The sequence below is a fragment of the Herpailurus yagouaroundi genome, unplaced genomic scaffold, assembly GCF_014898765.1.
Source record: "Herpailurus yagouaroundi ecotype Mexico unplaced genomic scaffold, PumYag 28, whole genome shotgun sequence".
NCBI classification, from domain to species: Eukaryota; Metazoa; Chordata; class Mammalia; order Carnivora; family Felidae; genus Herpailurus; species Herpailurus yagouaroundi.
This window is the reverse complement of record NW_024412376.1, coordinates 118,086,201-118,106,854: the sequence shown is the minus strand read 5'-3', so window position 1 is coordinate 118,106,854 and position 20,654 is coordinate 118,086,201. Positions and strand designations below refer to the sequence as shown.

Below are 20,654 nucleotides of genomic sequence, written 5' to 3'. Positions count from 1 at the left end.
GGGTTTTAGAATACAAAACTATTTGTTTATATTTAGCAAATTTGAGAAAAGGGCAAATGTGAATCACATATGATATAAAATTCCATATGTAAATGTACCAATCTGTCCAAAATAATAGTGCAGTTTTTCAGTTTTCTTTACTAAGGAACTTTAGTTTGATTTTGGTAAAGTGACAGTGCTTTAGGGAAGAAACAAACAAACAAACAAACTTCTCCCTAGAGATCTGTTGTACAACGATGTGCATATAGTTAACAATTTTGTAGTATACGTTTAAAATTTGGTTGAGAGTCAATTTTTATATGTGCTCTTTAACACAATTAAAAAACTTTTCCGCTGGACAGCGTAAACAAGTATATGTTCACAGGTGGCACTGTCATCAAACAGGCTGATATATACAGGACAGATAGTGAAAAGAAAAGAGAAGCATAGGTTTATGAGAGGGAAGGTGGGAGAAAGAGCAAAGGAACTACTTTGTAGGATTTTAACATCAGTGCTCCCGGGGCACCTGGCTGGCTCAGTTGGTTGAGCAGTTGACTCTTGATTTTGGCTCAGGTCATGATCCTAGAGCTGTGGGATTGAGCCCCGTGTCAGACTCTGTGCTGAGCATGGAGCCTGGTTGTGATTCTCTCTCTCTCTCTCTCTCTCTCTCTCTCTCTCTCTCTCTCTCTCTTTCTCTCTCTCTCTGCTCCTTTCCCCTGCTCACACTCGCTCTCTATAAAATAAAAATAAAAGCAAAATCAGTGTTCTGTACTATCATCTTCAGAATCTTCTGGTCCTTTTCTTTGAATATGAGAACATACAGTCTATGTGTATGTGTCTATTTTCAAGATCACTCTTAGAACTTCAGTTCTTGTTAAGATTCCTGATGAATTATTATCTATGAAAAAGTTCCCTTTAGAGATGTCTCAACTCCTGTATAATGATATTAGCACTGGGGTGGTGTTAAGACCCACTATTTGGGGGGAAAATCTCAAAAACTATTTAACAATCAATAATACTGTTGGACCTACCAGATTAGAAGGAAACAGTGTTACAGATAGGAAAATATTAACAGACTGATAATAGAGTTGGATGGTGTGAGAATGAATCTACATTTACTACCAACACCATAGCAGGATTATTTTTTTACTATATGAACTTCAGCCAGAGCTGCCAAAAAGAAGCTTCTGCCTATGTCATAATATTATGGACCTGGCTGTCTTCCACTCAGTTCTGGCTTTCAGGGTGATGAATGGTACCACTTGCACTGGAAGCACTGTGGCCGAAGACTGACTTCTTCCATGGAGTCAGAAGCTTAAAGGAATCATGTATTTAGAATGTTTGTCTTACACAACTGAAAGATGTCATCAAGAAGAAATAAGGGGAAAATGCTATAGGTGGTACATAACACTGAATTCATTTCTAATATCCTAAAGAATTTCAAAGCTCTGGTACTGTGAAAGAATGAAATTGCACTAATAAATTTGTATTTGGCATTGACCTAACTGCCTCTGATTTCTACTCTGTAGATGCCAGTGGTCAAGAGACCCATGAGTCTATAGACTATCCCATTGACTTGAATGACTGTAAAGTGTAAAGCTCAGTAAGATACTCAGGTTACAGGAGATGATCTTTTAATGACCAACCCAGAAAATATTGTTCAGATTTATTTGGTGAAAAATCACACTAAGGTGACTTAAAGTTACTCTAGCTGAGACTCTTTAGGGATGCAAACTCCCCAGATGAATGGATCAAGACGGCACTCATTTACAGATCTGAACTCTTGGGCAAGTGTAAGCAGAATCAGGGGGGAGCTGGCAGCCAGTCGCATTTGGCTAGCAAAATATTCCAAACCCTGCAGAGTAAGCTTCACATAGAAGAGCTCTGAGCCAGTTCAAGCACTAGACACTGACTAGACCTCAATGCCTGTTCTAAACCACCAGTCTGGTACTTGGCAGGGACCTCTGGTAAATTACTGTCCTTTCTCCCATTACCTTACATCTATTTTTTCTCACAGCTTCATTGGATCTGCCACATCAGATATCTAGCTTGTTCATCTGGAACCTTATTGGAAAACTTGTTTTTTTATAATCACTTGACTGGTTTAGAATCATTGTTTTTCTTACCTTTCTGAGCATCAGCTTTATGTAGAGGCACATATAGTTTCTGCGGTGTCTGCAGGCAAGACCTTGATTGTTCTTCTGTGTAAAGTAAAAACCATTAAGGGATATTACCATCTAGAAAATAAAAGAAAAAATACACATTTATTTGTAAACTTACCCTCAAATTCATTTTATTTGTTACTGGTTTTGCCAAGACTAAATTGGGAATAGAAGCATATATCATGTTATATAAGTGGTAGGAAAAATATGGGTTCCACTGAGATTTTGTTTGGAAACTAGCATAATTCTTGCAAGGGCACTTGGTTCATACTAAAATTGTGCAGTGGTAAATACTGCCTTTTTGTTCTACCTATGTTTATGGTATTTGAAAACCATGTGAGTAGTTTCAGTTGTCATAGACCCTGATATTGGGCTTAACCCCTGCTAAGTGATAAAGCAAATGCAAGAAAATGTACTTTAAAATATTTTAAGTGTTTAATAAGAGAAGATGTTATTATTAAAGGTGAAAATCTTTTTAATTTTTTTTTTCTTTAATGAAACAGCACAGAGTGGAAAATACCATAGCAGTCATTTGCAATCAGCAACATGGAAGAAACCTGTGGTCCAATTATACAGTTGACCCTCGAACAACACAGGGGTTAGGGCCACCAACCCCCCCCACCCCCCCCAGTCAAGTATCCACATGTAACTTTTGACTTCCCCAAAATTGAACTACTAATCATCTACTATTGACTAGAAACCTTACCAATAATATAAAAAATTAACTCATATTTTGTATATGTATTATATAGTATATTCTTAAAGTAAGTTAGAGAAAAGAAAATGTGACTAAGAAAGTCATAAGGAAAATACATTTACAGTACTGTATCAAAAAAAAATCTGTATATCACTAGAGCTATGTAGTTCAAAACCATTGTTCAAGGGTCAACTATAATTTATTTAGGGTGTGTATGGTCACAATGAAAAGACTATAAATAATGATATTTACATATCTTACCTTGAACACTAGTCATCCAATAAATTTTTGATGAATTTAATGGCAAACTTTGAGATATAGCATCTCTTTTAAGCTATAGGGCAACTAAATGTAAATTACCTTCAGTTCAGTAAGAAATGGAGTAATTCCAAAATGTAAGCAGCTTTCTTTTCCCTCTTGTATTATTGTAATCATATCCATTAAACTGCTGGGATTTGGGAATAATGGATTTCTTTGCAGAAATTGATTAAATAATATCTAAAGAAAATGCCATAATTGAGAATTTATACTTTTACTATTGATTTATTCTTTTTTATGTTTCATATAGGTTAAGTGACTTGATCTGTTTATTTTCTAGAGTAGAAAAACTGTTCATACATTAAAGTTTCAAAATCCTGTGATCCCTGAGAAAAATGTTTTATAACAAGGTTGTATCAAACTATATAAACTCATTGTTGTATGTGCTCAGTTGTGTAACCATGTAAGTGCATTGTTTCCTTTATAAAATCCACTGGAGTTTTTCTTTTTTCTTGTATGATTTGGAGTAGTGCTACATGTTTAAATCAGTAGTGTTACATGATTAAATGAAACTTTATAGTCTTTTGTTCCTTTTACCAATCAGATCCTGAATGTGTGATATTCAGGACATTGTTCATTTCTAAAACTATATGAATCTGAAGTACCATAATTTAAAGTCAAGAGAAATGTAAAACCCAAATGTCTTCCGTATGCTAATATTTTTCCTTGAATAACAATGTTATTCATGAATGCTTATTATAGCACTTATTAACATTTTGCTTTGAAACAACAGTATTTATTATGAAACAAATTCACTTCTGTGGAACTTTTCTAATACATTCTCAATTAGAAAAAAAAGGTAATGATTTCCATTTATTCGGTCATGTGAAATCTTTGCCTTTATAAACATGTAATTTAAAATATGACTTTCACTCAGCTTCTGTCCAACTGTAACTATAGGAGTAACACTGAATAATAGAAGAAAAATTGAAATCCAAGACTTAGGAAACATCATTAGAAATGTCATTAGCAAATAAAATAAGAACCAGAAAGGTCACCACTGGCTGAATGGCAATTTTAAGCCTGGTACAGTGTTTGGTGCTTCATTTGGTTATATCTAGTTCTCATGGAAACTTGGGAAAGTAGGTATCATCATCTTCATTATACAAATAAGAAACTGAGGCTTAGAGAAGATGAGGTCGCTTATCCAGAACTATTAAGTGTTAGAGCCACGACTCTGGAAAAGATTGTAAACAGTAATACTGTTTTTGTAGTGAGTAAAAGATATGACAAAAGTAGCAAAATACTAGTATGTCTTAGGAAACAACCTAAAAATTAAAATTAAGATAGCCTTCTAAACAGCCAAGATCACACACACTGTTATCAGTAATTATGCCTTATTTCCCAGAGACAGGATTTCAGGGGGATGGCTTTGCATTGTTATTTCAGAGTTAAAAGAAGTGAGTTGAATTCCATTTGTCAGATACTTATATGCAGTCAGGAGTAAGGTTTAGAACTGTGTTGTTTGTTGTGGTTGTTGATAAAGTTTGTTTCTCATCAGATTCTCATTACAATGGGTCACATTTCCCAGACCCCAAGCTGAAACTAAATATAAACCACATTGTGATGATTTTTAGTAATAATTACACTTTCTGGATTTCATCACAGGGGGAAAGAAGTGTTCATGAACCACTTTGACCATCTCATTATATATAAAGATAAATATCAAATTTAAAATGAAGAAACCTCGTGAGTAGTTCTGAAAATGCAGAGCTATTTTAAGAGTGTGTTTACAGTGGTTTGAACTGACTTACCAGAAGCAATGTAAATCTAGCTCTATAAAAAAGGAAACTTAGAAATAAACAGGAAATTTTTATAGAATTTTTCATGGTGGTGAAGCATTTGTGTTATTGAGGATTCTGTTTAATATAAGATTGTCAAGCAGGTAAAACTCAAGACCATTCTCCTATGTTGAAACTTCAAATTTTATTTACATGGAGTAAACTAAAACTGCATAGGAACATGTAAAATTGAGTTAATTTGGTTAACTATAGATAAAGATATCTAATATATAAATATGCATATCAATCACATCTTAAGTAGAAAAATTGAAAAATCATCAGCTGTATTACGTTAATGACTGAAATCTTATCACAAGAAAAACTATGACTTCTCTGGTTGAAAGTGAAAAAGGTCTGTGTCCTTTATCTTTAAGAGTAAGACTGAAGATGCTGATTCATTTGATTACTTCCTTTTGTTATATTTTATTGTAGAAGAGATAAAAGGATTGGTTCAATCTAATGAGAACTAAATGGCTCTGTCTATAAACTCTCATTCATTTCTATGTCTAAGTGCCTAAAGCAGATGGAAACAAACTTTTTAAAAATCTGAGTTGAATCCTAGTGAGACTAACACAAAAGTGATCTTCACCATCACTTAATATGAAGAGTTGTGTTGAGAGAGTGATTTTCTTTAAAAAAGCTTGGTAAGTAGGGTGTGGTGGGGGAGTGGAGCAGGAAGAGGGTGTGTGCTACAGCATTGAAAACTCTCATACTTTTGTGGTAGTTTTAAAATGTGTGCTGCTACCCACGGTATTCTTGGTTTTTATATGACTAAAGTTCGTAGTTATACTGTGGTACTTGAATTAACTAATGAGAAAAATTATTCTCATGGTAACTTTTTCATTGCCATAGTGTATCTGGTTGTTTTAGTTAGTTGGTTTCTTTTGATTCAGTTATAGGTTCTGGAGATAAAACATGAAAGATTATAGTCTGCCAAAAAAAAAAAAAAGGCAAATCTAGGTTCTCATGTAATATCATAGAATGATGTTACCTTTTTTATTTAAAAGAATTAACTTTTAACTAGTGGTGTCATTTAGTTTTCACAAACACACATGAAATGATATAAATTTCTATTTACATAGGTGAAAAGATAAACTGAGTCATTATTTAAAAAAAAAAAAATAAGAGTTGGGGCGCCGGGGTGGCGCAGTCGGTTAAGCGTCCGACTTCAGCCAGGTCACGATCTCGCGGTCCGTGAGTTTGAGCCCCGCGTCAGGCTCTGGGCTGATGGCTCAGAGCCTGGAGCCTGTTTCCGATTCTGTGTTTCCCTCTCTCTCTGCCCCTCCCCCGTTCATGCTCTGTCTCTCTCTGTCCCAAAAATAAATAAAAACGTTGAAAAAAAAAATTAAAAAAAAAAATAAGAGTTTATTTAAGCAACACTCAGTTCGAATCAGGCAGCATCTAATCGAGCAGATAGAAAGGAACACCAAGGAGCTATACAAAATGACAGATTTTTATGAGCAGAAGGGAAAAGGAACAAGAAAATTACACAGTAGTTCCCCCAGCAGATGCTTAAAACCATGGGTAGTAGGAAACACTATGTGTACTATATTTTTCCTATACATACCTGTGGTAAAGGTTAATGTATAAATTAGACACAGTAAAAGATTAACAGCAACTAATAATAAAATAGAACAAGGGCACCTGGGTAGCTCAGTTGGTTAAGCATCCGATTTCGGCTCAGGTCATGATTGCACCGTTCATGGGTTGGAGCCCCACATCAGGCTCCTCACTGACAGTGCAGAGTCTGCTGGGGATTCTCTCTTCCTCTCTCTGCCCCTCCCCCACTTGATTCTCTCTCTTTCTCTTTCTATGTCTCTCACTCTCTCTCTCTGTTTCTCACAAAATAAAAAAAACTTTAAAAATATAGAACATGTATAACATACTGTAATAAAAGTTATATAAATGTGGTCTGTCTTTCAAAATATCTTATTGTACTTTACTCACCCTGCTTATGATGGTGTGAGATGATAAAATGGCTACCTGATGACAGAAAGTGAGGTGAATGAGGTAGGCATTGTGATGTGGTATTAGGCTACTACTGACTTTCAGATAGTGGTTCTGAAAGAGGATCATCTGCTTCTGACGCACAGTTGACTATGAATAACTGAAACTGCACAAAGAGAAAATGCAGGTAAGGGGAGGGGACTGCTATTCTAGGGGGGAAAAAAAGCAGGTTGGATACTGCAAGGTTACTTTCCTTACAGGGGATGGTAGGGGCCTATCAGAGCTATCAGACCACATACCTAACTAGTGCTGACCAAGCCACTTCCTGTTTCACCAGTTCAAGGTTCCATTTCTGGGAGAGCCAAAACTGTAATTAAGTCTTGGTTTGGTAATATGAGGCTTAGCAAAACGACTCAATTTGGGGCCTGTTGTCTTGCGTTTTAACAGATTAGGGAAAGGGAAGGTCTAACAGTTCGTGAGTGGTAATAACACATCTGGAGTATACCCTTTTGGGAGTCTAAGTGTGAGCTCACTCTTCTAAATCATTCAGCATCTCCACATATGGCCTTTAACTGGCCAAACATGAATGAACTTCTCTATTTTCACTTTTCTCTTTTTCAGTGTTTATTTTACTAGTTACTGTGCTGGGGCCTTTGGGAGGTTATGATAAAGGTGTTTGCTGTTATTTTTTAGTTTTCCCACTGTCCCCTCTTGAAATGAGAATTTTCCCCTAAAAGAATGAGTCAGATAATTTGGGAAATAGCCCAAGTTCATGAGTTTGCATCTGAATTTGGAAGAAGGAAAGGGTTAAAAGAATTACTGCTAAATATGAAACTTAAGACAAACTTTCCCTCTTCATTGATAGGACCAGAAGTTGTTTGCGGTTTGTTTGTTTGTTTGTTTGGATTTAAATTTTATCTTTTAGAATTGTTTCCTTCCCTCTGTCCTCTTTTTCTATTCCAAGTCTAATGAAGATTTCCTCCTTGAACTTCCTCTAATCTCTAGGGACAGTAATAACTAAATTCCAGGTGTCTGTTACCAGTGTAACTAAAAATTTACATTGGATAGGTTTTTAAAGTCAAATATCTGACATTCTTCTGAAAGACAAGCCATTAGCTGGCCTGCCAGCCCTGGCCCTGCCCCTCGTCTTTCTTCACCTCTTACTTTCTATATTCTAGGTCTTTCTCCTTTTTCTGTCTCTCATTTTGCCTAATCAAAAACAACCATGACAACACTAAAAATCCTAGTTTAAACCTTGAATATTTGAAAATTCAAAGTATGAAATTCCTTAGGCATAACTAAAAATTACTGGTTCCCACCAGGAACCAATAAGCTGGAGGCTCACTTATATATTTGCATATAAATTATGTAGTTTCTTAAATTTCCATATACATCCTTAGGCCTTACAAATATTCTCAGGTGATTTTCAAGTCAAAATCACAGTAGCTTGTGCCATTAAAGAAATTCATTTTGAAGTGTCTATTTTCCATACCTTTTCGGCTAACTGCTCATTGTAATTGACCTAAAACTTTACATCAGCACCACATAGTTGAAGAGATTTTGAAAACGGAAATGAGAACAAGAAGTTAAAGAAGGTATAAAGGCAGAAAAACTTTCCCTTCTCCCCTTCTGGATTTATTGGCTGATTTCATCAATAGTTTGATATAAGACAGATTAACAAGAGAAAAGCAAATTCAATCTTACTTGTACGGGAGCCCCAAAGATATGAAACTCAAGGGCAAATCAGTCAGTTGAGGCTTATATACCTCCTGAACTAAGGATTGAGCTGGAGGCCTGCGACTTCAATGGGGAGAGGGTAATTCACAAGGTGATGAGAAGAGTCTATGTTTATTAATTAGATGTTTGTCTTGCCAAACAGAAAGGTCTTTCATATAAAAAATTACCTCTGGTATTAGCCCTCTTTCTGGACAGGCCCCCTATCTAAATTCTATTAGGTACTCAAAGGAGAGGTGCAAGGTTTTCTTGAGTCTGCTAGGTCTTGACTGACTTAAACTGGAAATAATCCACGTGCCAAAGTGGCACATTTTGGGGTGGCAAATTCTTCCTCCCTGTAAGGGCAAGACAGATTTGTTTCAAAGAATATGTCACACAAGAAGGACACAGTGTTTTTGAGGAGAAGGAACACAGCCATGAAATAATTCAACCCATGAGATAATTTCAAAATTGTAGAATGGAAGAAAAATTTTTGTCGCATAGAGTAAAATAAATTACCATGAGGAGAAAATGATTTCCGTTGCTGCATGCCTGTATGAATACTGAAGTTAAGTGTAGGTGCCTGATGTTTTCTTGAAAGTTGTTAATTCCTTGCTGCCTAAACTTCACTCTTACCTTGGCGCACGTTGTTATTGTAGTAAGTACTTGTAGTGGGAGGGTGTGGGGCATGGGGAGAAGCAGGCATACATAGAGATAGATAACTGAAATTGGGCTTGAGTCAGTTGTAAGAGCCAGGAAAGTTGACGCTGTGGGTATTTTGCAATCATTTGTTTAATTAGCTGAAACTCCTAAGGGAAAATTTTATGAAATGGCAAACTCCCAAAGCCAAATTTAAATCTGTATTTCTATGTGTGCAGAATTTCATAACACAGAGATGTAAAAAAGGTACTAGTGAAAAGCACTGTATAGTTGAGACCTTTAAATACCAAAAGCAGTATCTTACAGAGAAATGTGAAAATAAATTATATAAGTTAAAATATTATTCATGTGAGAGAACTAAGGTAAAGGTTTACAGATGGCTAAGAAAATCGTATTTTGGCTAGGAGCGTTTTTTAAAATTCCCTCCATTCTCCCCCACCCTGTTTTTGTTTCCTTTGAATTTTTCTACCTAGTTAAGTATGTAATCAAGTTTATATTCTGTTATTGTCTAATGGATGTTTTGATCTACAAGATATCTACTTTTTAAACAACTAAAGGGATATCTCTAAAAGCTGTAAGTCTTCATCATTCTGCTTTGGTACGTTCAAAGGTTAGATTTAAGTGACTGGTTGATTGAAAAGGCCAGTGAGCTGGGTTTCTTTTACACTTGGTTACGCAGGCACAAAGACACTTGTGGACTTTCTCCTGCAGGAGAAAAAAAGCATCTGGCCAAAGAGCCATCTTCTCAGGTGTATGCGGTTCAAAAAAAAAAAAAATACCATATCATTTAGAAAACCAAAACCTTATTAATGTATTGATTTCAGATGAATGAAATCCATCAATTTTATCATAATCCTAAGACTAGAGGATGAGTCTATATAAACTCTACTCAAAAGCAGCTTGGGTTTTGTATGAGGATGCATCATTTGCTGTTTTCAGTAGCTGATGACTTTGGTATCATTTTCTTAAATAGATCAGTTAAATAGATGCTTCTCATCATGATTGCATGTGGTCTGCACCGAAGATGTAGTTTATACATTGGAGATTGGAAACAGGTGTTCCAGTGCTGATCCTAAAAGGGCTACTATAAATTGCTTTCAGTAGTAGGCTATGAGGAAATATGTGCAAGAAAAGAAAAAGAGCAATTTACAATTCTTATAATAATTACCCCCTCTGTACAAGTATTGAGTGATTTAAATGGACAAGGGGAATAAAGAGAACCAGGGGAGTAAATCTTTCAAAATGTGGGTCTAGGTGGGAAGGGTGTAATAGAACAGAGACAGAGAAACAGATTTACCTTTCATGCTATAAAATGGTTTAATTTCTTTCACTTTTAGAAAGTGGGTCAAAGTCAATGTTGTTTCTTAATTTGTAGATACAAACTTATAGAGATGCAAAATCCATGTAGCACAGACACCTAGCTAGATGCCCACTAGTATCTGTTTGCCCTTTCTTCTGTGATAACGGAGACTTCATTTTTAGCCGGACTCCTGACTACTGGGGGTAAAGAGATTTTGTCTTGCAGCTAAGGTATGTCTTAACCAATAACACATAAATGGAAATGATATGTGCAACTTTCTGGAACTGTTCTTGAATAAAGGTGTCATTCTCCCTCCCTTTTTTATTCTTCCTATGGGCTGGTTGCAGTATGCTACAGCAGCCATTATGGATCACAAAATAGACCCTTATGTGTTAAGGAAAAGTAAAGAACATGATAGAAGATGCCTGCGTCCATACCAGCCCAGAAACCTGTTTTAAGAGAGAGAAATAAAATGATCCCTCGCATTAGCCATTTGTTATGTTGGATTTTCTTTCACTAACAGAGAAACTTCATCTTTTATACTCTGGCATAAGATCCAATAACAGTTTCACGAGTAGACTGTGCCTATATCACGTTTACGAGAATCTCTGCCTCTCAAAAATGCATAACAAATGTGAAAACTGTATATAATTTTGTGTTTTCTATTTCATCTTTGTTTCCTTTATTCTTGTGCTAGTTTTACTGATAGCAGTCGCTGTCAGTAAAACAAAAGTAGCAGTCAAAAGAGGTTTGAGAATAAAAATTAACTATATATATTTACTTTTTTTTCCCCTCTCTAAATTAGGAAAAGACTGTCTAAAAGTGAGTGCTGGCATTAAACTCACTGTTGTGTGGTTTGAACTGCTTTAAATACTGCCATTAATGTAGACTTCATATCTATTCCAACTACCTTTGCCTTTTTGCAAACTCTCTGCACTTCGTGTTATTCCAACAGACTCAAACCGCACTCACTGCTTTTGGACTGTTTTCTTTCCCTTCTCTGACCAGCTTCCTCTTTCTCTCGTGCTACCATGTATTTATCTCTCTTTAACACTTAACCACACACTGTGCAATTATTGTTGACATGTCAGCCAAAGACAACTGAACTGTTTGTTCCTGCAGGGGATTTGTGTGTCTAGACTAATGGTCACACAGTAGCAGCCCATTAAAAATTAGGAGAGAAAAAGGAATGACAGACAGTAGGGAAGAAGGAAGAGATTTTTCTTTAAGAAAGCCAGCTTTCCACTTTATATTTATTTTAAAATTGTTATGTGGATAAGCGCAGTCATCGAATACATTCTAATATGTATGACAAACAGCTTTATTATAATTTTGTGTTTTGGTATTTTCTTTGCATTTTAATTTTCTTTGAGGCATAAAATCTCTTGGAACACCACCTTACCTCTTCCTTTTTGGACAATCAAGAGCCTATTCGTGAAAAGTGGTCAGGTCTCTCATTATGTTTCTCTCTTCTCTTTTATTAACAATTATCACTCCGCTGTGCACTGTTTAGTAACCCAGAATTGGCTCAGTAGTATTATGAACCTTTAATGATAAAAATCAGTAGCTTCCTGGGAAATATGGCAATTTGGGGGAAAATCGGAAGAGATTAGAGGGATCTAGTAACATATTTAAACTGAGACAATGTAGATATTTACATGATGGCAGGTAAACCAACTCTTGTCAGCAATTGTCTCCACCAGTACTATTCTATTGATGTGTAGTCTTAAGTATGCTTTCACAGCATTTATTGGCATAACATTTTTTTATCCTTTATTCTTTGTGAAATTTTATATTTACATAAAGTCTTACTTTTTAATTAAAAACATATACATGCTTCAGGGCACCTGGGGGACTCAGTTGGTTAAGCATCCGACTGGAGCTCAGGTCATGATTTCATGGTTCATGAGTTTGAGCCCCGCGTCAGGCTCTCTGCTGACACCTCAGAGCCTGGTGCCTGCTTCAGATTCTGTGTCTCCCTCTCTTCTGCCCTTCCCTGCTCACTCTCTTTCTCTCTCTCTCTCTCTCTCTCTCTCTCTCTCTCTCTCTCTCTCTCAAAAGTAAACAAACATTAAACAATTAAAAAAACAATACACATACTCATGTAAAGCATATTAAAAAAAAGAATAAAATTCAAAATTACTTGTATACCCATTTCCCAGAAGTTACTGATATTATTATCTTATTTTATAGCTACCTAGCCTTCTGTTCTATTTATACAGGGAACACTATTGTACATTCTGTTTTGCAACCTATTTTGTCAACTTCAAAATAGGTCATGGAAAAACTGTCCACATCAATAAATGTTTTTCTACAAAATTATTCATGTTGTTATAATATTTTATTTGTAGGGGTATAATATAATGTATTCAACCAATCTAATATTATGGGACACAGGATAATTCCAATTAGTTCATGTTATAAATAGCACTGCCATAAATATTATTGCAAACTGCATGATTATATTTTTTGTAAATATCCATGATTGTGTCCTTAGACAAAATTTTTAAGTAATGAAATGTCTAAATTAAACAATAGCAAAATGGCATAATGCCTTTTTAAATGTTCATTGATAATTGTTTTGCAGAAATATAATACCAATTTATAATCTAAGCAGCTCTGTATGGGGAAGCAGACAGAGCTTTACCCAGAATCTTACCAACTCTGTAGAACCATTAAAAAAAAAAAAGTTTGCCAACTCAAGGGGGAGGTACTGTGTGTGTGTGTGTGTGTGTGTGTGTGTGTGTGTGTATGGTATGAAAGTTGATATTACACTTTTTTGGTGAAGATTTGTTACATTTTTATCATAGAATTCTGTTGCTTAAAAGTCCCAAGTCGAGGGGTTGCCTGGGTGGCTCAGTCAGTGGAGCATGCATGCACCTCTTGATCTTGGAGTTGTAGGTTCCAGCCCCACATTGGGTATAGCGCTTACTAAAAATAAAATCTTAAAAGAAAAGTCCCAAGTAGGAATTTATATTAAATTAAAATAAATAAATATAAGTAAATATATATGTGTATGTATATATATATATACACATATATATTTAAACAGTGATAGAAGAAAGGCAGAATGTTCTAATGTTTTAATTAAGTCCTATATCTAAAATTTTATCTTATAAAACCAGTCCTATTTTTGGTACTGAGTTATAGTAGTTCTTATTTTTAATTCTGAAACCATGTGTATTAGTTTCCTAGGGCTGCTGTGACAAAGCACTCTATATTTTAATGGCTTCAAACAATAGAAATTTATTCTCTCCATAATTTTGAAGGCTAGAAGTTCAAAGTCAAAGTAACAGCTGGACCCTGATCTTTCCAAAGTCTTTAGGAAGAGATCCTTCCTTGCTTCTTCAAGCTTCTGGTAGCCTCAAGAGTTCCTTGGCTTGTATCAGTGTAGTTCCCATTTCTGCCTCCATCTTCACATGGCTACCTTTCCTCTGTCTGTCTTTGCACACCAGGATATGGGTTTATAGCCCACCCAACTTCAGTTTGACCATATCTTAACTTGATTGTATCTGACAAGATGCTATTTTGTATACTTATAGGTACCAACTTTAAGACTTTAACCAAGCTCTTTTTGGAAGACACATTTCAAACCATAATACCATGTATCCAAATTTTTTTTCGATATATTATAACTAGTTTTGGGAATGAGATAATAGTTTTTACTCCTATGTTGATAATTTTAATAGTATTACCTCATGCAAGGAGAAACTAATTAAATGATCATACTTTTTAAAAGCTTAATTTAGCATCCTATGACTACTGTTTCAACAATTCTCCTGCATTCAAATAAGAGAAAAATCAAAATACATTGAGGATTTTCTGAGACATGCTACTGATGTCACAGGCATCTAGATCATGGCAGAAGGTGGTGAAGAGAGCTCCAGTGTATTCATATTTCTGTCCATATCACTAAAGGTCTGCTTTATGTAACTGTCTAAATAGTTCATAATTACTGAATCGGCTTGGATAAAGAGGAAGTATAGTATAAACATTCTAGTAAGTTAAGCTCTTAGCAATACACAGTGAAGTTCATGATGGTAATAACCAGTTTTCTTCTAGTGAAATGTCTTAGCCACTGTTTTAAAAATATTATTCATTTTAAATTGGTCTGGATTCCTTGTTTCTGCTGTAAGTCTATTGATTATTTGTTTTGTTTTTATTATTATTTTTTTCATTTCTCACAAAAAGATGAAAATGTATGTCACTTTCTTTATTAAGGCCCTTACTACAATTTGTGAAAATCCCATTCTGCCCATAGAAATGCTCAAATTTCACTTTAAATTCAATATTTTTTTTTAAGATTGCATTACCAATGAAGTATTGCTTCCTTAGGGCACAAACTTCTAAATGCTGACTGCTCTCTTTATTACCAAGCTTCGCTTAGTGCTGAAGCTCTCTGTATCATTAAGATAGATCCCAATGTGTTTTCTACTTTTCTGTGATGACAGTGATGTGTTATATAATTTTTGTGAGATGTGGTTCAAACACTGGATCCCCCTTCATTCAATGAGCAAAAGCTGGCATGTCAGCTGCTATGTAACCCCAATAAACAGTCTCTGTGCAGCACTTTTGGAAGGTTTTCTTATCCATTTTACATAGAAGTGATATGTAGCCTTTAGAGATAGTTCTGTATCTTCTGTTCCTTGTCTCTGATTTTAATTCTCTTTGGGTTAAATTTCCAATTCTTTCTCATAGATATTATATTCGTTTAATATCTAAATGCCAGCTGTGACTTCATTTCTTACAAACAAAGAGAAAATGCAATCAACATAACTAAACACATTTAGTTTATTCTTAATTTGAGGACTGCTTAAAATATTTTCATATTCCAGTAAACATTGCCTTGGGTATTTTAAGTATAAACACATTACATGTAAACAATGCTTTTGCAAAGCAGACTGACTTAAAAATATCCACTTGAGTTGTATGGCATAATATAGCATATTCAGGCAGATTTTCAGCATTATTGTATTTTCCTACTTTCTCCTTTTGTGGACATCAGAATCTGAACTCCTGATAGATATGTACTGTCATCTGATACAGGTCTGGATGAAAATGGTGAGCAGAGGAACTCCTTAATTCAGAACATTGTGATGGTCAGTTCACATTCGCTAATATTTGTTGAGGACACACCATGGGCCTTATGCATTCTGCTAAGCACCTAGTGTTTGTTTCTCCTTTTATACTCATAATAGTTCTGAGCTATTTTTTCTTCCATTTTATATGTATAGACACTAAATCCTAGAAGAATTAAGTAATCAAATTTCTTGTTCTAGTTTTAAATGCTATTATTCCATTTAACACAAACTTATCAGCAGTGAAATAAAAACACTAGAATGGGTTCTGCTATGACTTTAGCTTCTCGTACCATCCTTAGTGAGATGACAAAGTTAACTTGACTAACTAACTAAATACTCCGCATCCATTTTAGATCCTTTGCCTAATTTTGTTCTAGGCCAAAGATTTTCAGACTGTGACAGAAAAAAGCATATTGCTAACGACAGATAAAATGTCAGCATAACAGCACTGGTTCTCTGGAATCTCTCTAGACACGTTTTGTTTGTTTGTTTGTTTGTTTTCCCTCAGCATTTTACCCTTAAAGTGGATAATCTATTTGGGTTAGGTCTGTGACTTCTTTATAGCAGCATTAAATATCTTCCATGTCACAAAAGATTGTAATTAAGTGAAAAATATAGTGCAACAAAGGGGAAAAGACAAAAAAATAACTTTAGATTAAGCAAATTTATAAATCACTTACTATGAAGATATACTACTACTGAAAATTCTGTCCTCGGGCACCTGGGTGGTTCAGTCAGTTAAACAACAGACTCTTGGTTTCTGCTCAGGTCATGATCTCAGGGTTCATTCCTGGGATTGAGTCCCAGCATCTGGCTCTGTGCCTACACCTCAGAGACTGCTTGGGAATCTCTCCTCTGTCTCTGTCCCTCCCCCTGCTTATGCATGCATTCTCTAAATAAATAAATAAATAAATAAATAAATAAACAAACACTTAAAAAGGAAATTCTATCCCCAAATGGAATCATCTCCCCCAAGGCATTACCTTACTGGAAAAAAAAAAAAAAAAAACAAACAAACCACATTTCTTAATAATGAAAGTGAACTAAAAAGTGAGTCAATGGCATTTTTAATCATTCAGCGTAAAAAAGGAAATTTGAATTAAATAGTTCATATCTATTACTCTAAAAGATGTAATTCTATCTTGTGTATCTACTATTTTTATCACATATATTGTTTTAATATCCAAGTTTTATTTATTTTTAAATACAGTGATTTATATAAAACTCATATTATGCAGAAAAATTATGAAAATCCTTAGTAGTCACTTAAGTGAGTAGGTATGTATAGCTCAGAAAGAGATATGTATTCATTTCAGGAGCATTTATTAAGTACCTATAGTGTGAATAACAAATTAAGGTTCTTGGTTTCACGCATTTGAGTGTCATTTGTAGGGGACAGTTATACAGAGTAACTCTGGTAGAGATTTTGTTAAGAATATCACTATGGGGCACCTGGGTGGCTCAGTCGGTCAGTGTCCAACTGTGCATTTCTGCTCAGGTCATGATCTCATGGTTTGTGGGATCCAGCCCCATGTTGGACTCTGCGTTGACAGAACAGAGCCTGTTTGGGATTCTCTCTCTCTGCCCCTCCCCCACTCACGTGCACTCTCTTTCTCTCAAAATAAATAAACTTAGGGGGGAAAAAAGGATATCACTCTAAACTGGTATTCCCTGAAATTATATTTTGAAGATTGTTTTCCTTTTTGAGATATTATATAGAATCAACTTCTTCAATGATATGTGAAACAATTTATGTGTTTTGGGTAGAAAATAATGGATGCAATAGATTTACCTTTTAGATCTAAATGACATTGTCACCATACAACATAGTGAAGACTTGTTTTGCCATACACCTAAAAAAAAAGATCAGCATAACTTTCAGTTCGTCCAGAACTGATTATGTAGTTATGTATGTGTTTATGGAGAAAAAAAGGTCATAGTTAAAATATATATTGTTAGTGTTTAAGTTTTTCTGAAACAATTTAAAGTTTAGGTCTTAAAGTTTACATGTTGGGAAGCTTCCAGGATGAAAAATAACAAATTTGAGGGTGGTCATATTATTGTTTTCATTTCCTTGTTAGAACAGATTTTTTTTTTAAGATTAAAAAACTGGAAGTTTGTCTTTCTAAACTCTGCCTAGTTAGCATAGATATTACATTGATGCATCGTTTAGTATCATAAAAAACCTGTTTTTGGAGTACAGATGTCATAGTTTATTTAGTCTGCTTAGTACATTTAGTTAGAATGTGTACAATTAAATATGGAAAATCTTTGAATCAAGTCTCAAAATGTTTGGAACTGCTGGGAAGGTATATTTTTCCACAAAAGAATCCAGTTTTAGAATTCAACTTCCTGCTTTTTAAAAATGCATTTAACTCCCTTCTTTTGATCATCACCAGCTATTGGCTATTGAAGAAACTTCTTTTGTGCCCTAGAAGTGTGTCCCCATCTGCACCTTATCCTTCTCTGCGCTCCTTGGTTAGCACAATATCTATAGTCTGGACTCTTGGGGGCAAAATTTAATACTCTGGTTCTCACTGATTGCCTCAAGCAATTAATATGTTTTTAAAAGAAATAAAAACCTGTAGAATAAATGTAAACCAGTATCTATTTAAGATGGTTTTCACATTTTAATATGCGTAAGAATTATCTGGTATGGAGATTCCAGTACCCATCTCAGAGGTTCTGATTCTTTAGGTTTGTGATGGTGAAAGAGAATTTGCTTTGTTAACAAACATTTTAGGAATTTTTTTTATAATCAAAGCCCATTTATTCCTCTGATCCTGACCCTAACACTACTACTGCTATTGCCGACTCATGTTACTAATATTTATTAACTATGGGGCATGTGCCAGGTAGCACTGTGTGCACTTTTTTTTAAGTACCCTTTTTTTACATTGTTAGAGCAACTTTATTCAGTAGGCACTATTTGTCTCCGTTTTGCAGGGAAAGCATAACTGAAGCCCAGAGAATATAACTTGTCCCAAATTGCAAAGCTAATAAGTGAATTTATGGAAATCCCTTGCCTTAAAGTTTTCAATATTTATTTAACAAGCATTAATGCCCTCAAGTGGTTTTCACAAAATGAGTGAAGCAAACAAAAGCAATAAACCAGACCGAACTAACATAGACGTAATACATGTGCAGTCTAATATCTACTGAACAATGAGTTAATGTCTCTCACTAGAATGGCAGTGATTTTTTTTTTTCAACTTTTATTTATTTTTGGGACAGAGAGAGACAGAGCATGAACGGGGGAGGGGCAGAGAGAGAGGGAGTCACAGAATCGGAAACAGTCTCCAGGCTCTGAGCCATCAGCCCAGAGCCTGACGCGGGGCTCGAACTGACGGACCGCGAGATCGTGACCTGGCTGAAGTCGGACGCTTAACCGACTGCGCCACCCAGGCGCCCCTAGAATGGCAGTGATTTTTAATGCAAGCTTGGAACAAACATCCTCTTAATCACCCTCGCACTTTTCCCCTTAGGAAAATGGTCTAAGTCAAGATTGCACCTTCTTGTGGTAATAACCCCTTTTCTACAGTCAGTGATGACCACAGCCACCAACAGTCCTCACAGACTTTTGCCTGTTCTTAAGTAACTTTAAGAAATGCACTGCGGATTGTTTTAAATCCAACTCTGTGCTCCAGCCTTGTTTCTTAATCTGTTACTATGCTTGGCACAACTCACCCAAATAATGCTATCAATTACAGGCCCTAAAGTCCCTAAAGGAGACTTCTTGTACCCATAAAACTTAACCAAGTAAATATATGTATACACAAAAAAGGGATAAGAAACACAAGATTGACCAGTTTTTACTTTTGCCAAGTAAGGATAATAATTATATATATTCTTATATATGTAAGTATGTATATATAAGTATGCAAGTGTATATATATGTACGTATGTATGTATATATATTTACATATGTATATATTTGTATATATGTGTATATATATATATACACACACACACGTGTTATATATACGTGTGTGTGTGTGTGTGTGTGTGTGTGTATATAAAGAATATATTAGAACCTGTACTGGACCTTTTCTTACTGGGGAAGGGGAGAATAAAGGTCACAATCTCAGAATAAGGATGTTGTTTTGAGTTCTGATAAAAATTGAAATGGATTGGTATGTGTTCCTGAGCTGGCATTTGGGAACCACTGTTCTAGGCAGTTAGCTATGCGGTCTTTTCAAGAGCTTCCTTAGGATTTACTCCCTGCTTTTATATTTATTTATAAAATGGCCTCCTTCAAATTCTCAGAGTTTGGAAGCATGCAGTATTTTAACATTCCATTTAAAGTTTAAAGTTTTTGTAGCATCATAACTGCATCATAACTGCCCAATCTCCTAAGTGGCTAACGATCCATATCCCATGATTGTGCTTTTTCCTTTTTAATTTCTGTGAAAAAAAGTATCCCTAGTGTTCTCTCTCAGTTTGCTACTTCCTTCTTTTGACTAAAAAGAATGCTACCAGTGCCTAATACTATGTTAAAAAAAAGTTCTCAGTTGTAATTTCAAAATAATAACAATAGTTCGTAGTTCTTTGGTTTGTTTTTGTTTTTCTTATTACTGAATTGAAGGCACTAAAAAAAGAAAGTCTTAATGGAACTTAATGGGACTGAATGCTGTATCCTTAATAAATATTGTCATTTATTTAAGGTCTGTTTCCATATTGTTTGTATGTGGTGTTTTCTGATACTAACTGGGTTTACAACAATTCAATTCAGTTCTGATACTAACTCCCAGAATAAGAGCAGACCACGCAGGTTTGAGACTCAGGCCATGCAAACTGTCCATGCCTCTGACGCCAGGCACAAGTGGGTGCCCAGGCTACTTCTGCCCAGCTGACTACAAGTTCAGTTTCAGTAATTAGGTAAAACGAAGCTCATAGAGCTTTGAACTCAAGAAAATTCTCCAGTTATGACCACAGCTTTAATATAAGGGCACACCTCTAGAACAGCCAAATGGAAGTATTTTATAAGGCAGTGTATGGGGAGGGGGTGGGGTTCCT

At 35.3% G+C, this 20,654-nt stretch overlaps 1 protein-coding gene and 1 long non-coding RNA gene across 37 annotated transcripts in view; one reads left to right on the top strand and one right to left on the bottom strand.

Moving 5' to 3' along the window:
* Positions 1 to 20,654, top strand: part of ADGRL3 (adhesion G protein-coupled receptor L3) — an 842,607-nt gene that overhangs the window by 615,358 nt on the left and 206,595 nt on the right. The gene's annotated exons all lie outside the window — the stretch shown is intronic.
* LOC121035127 (uncharacterized) overlaps positions 1 to 20,654 on the bottom strand; it is a 41,429-nt gene that overhangs the window by 15,882 nt on the left and 4,893 nt on the right. The window contains exon 2 of the long non-coding RNA XR_005792759.1: positions 2,106 to 2,216. This is a non-coding gene — a long non-coding RNA (uncharacterized LOC121035127). The remainder of the gene's footprint in view (positions 1 to 2,105; positions 2,217 to 20,654) is intronic.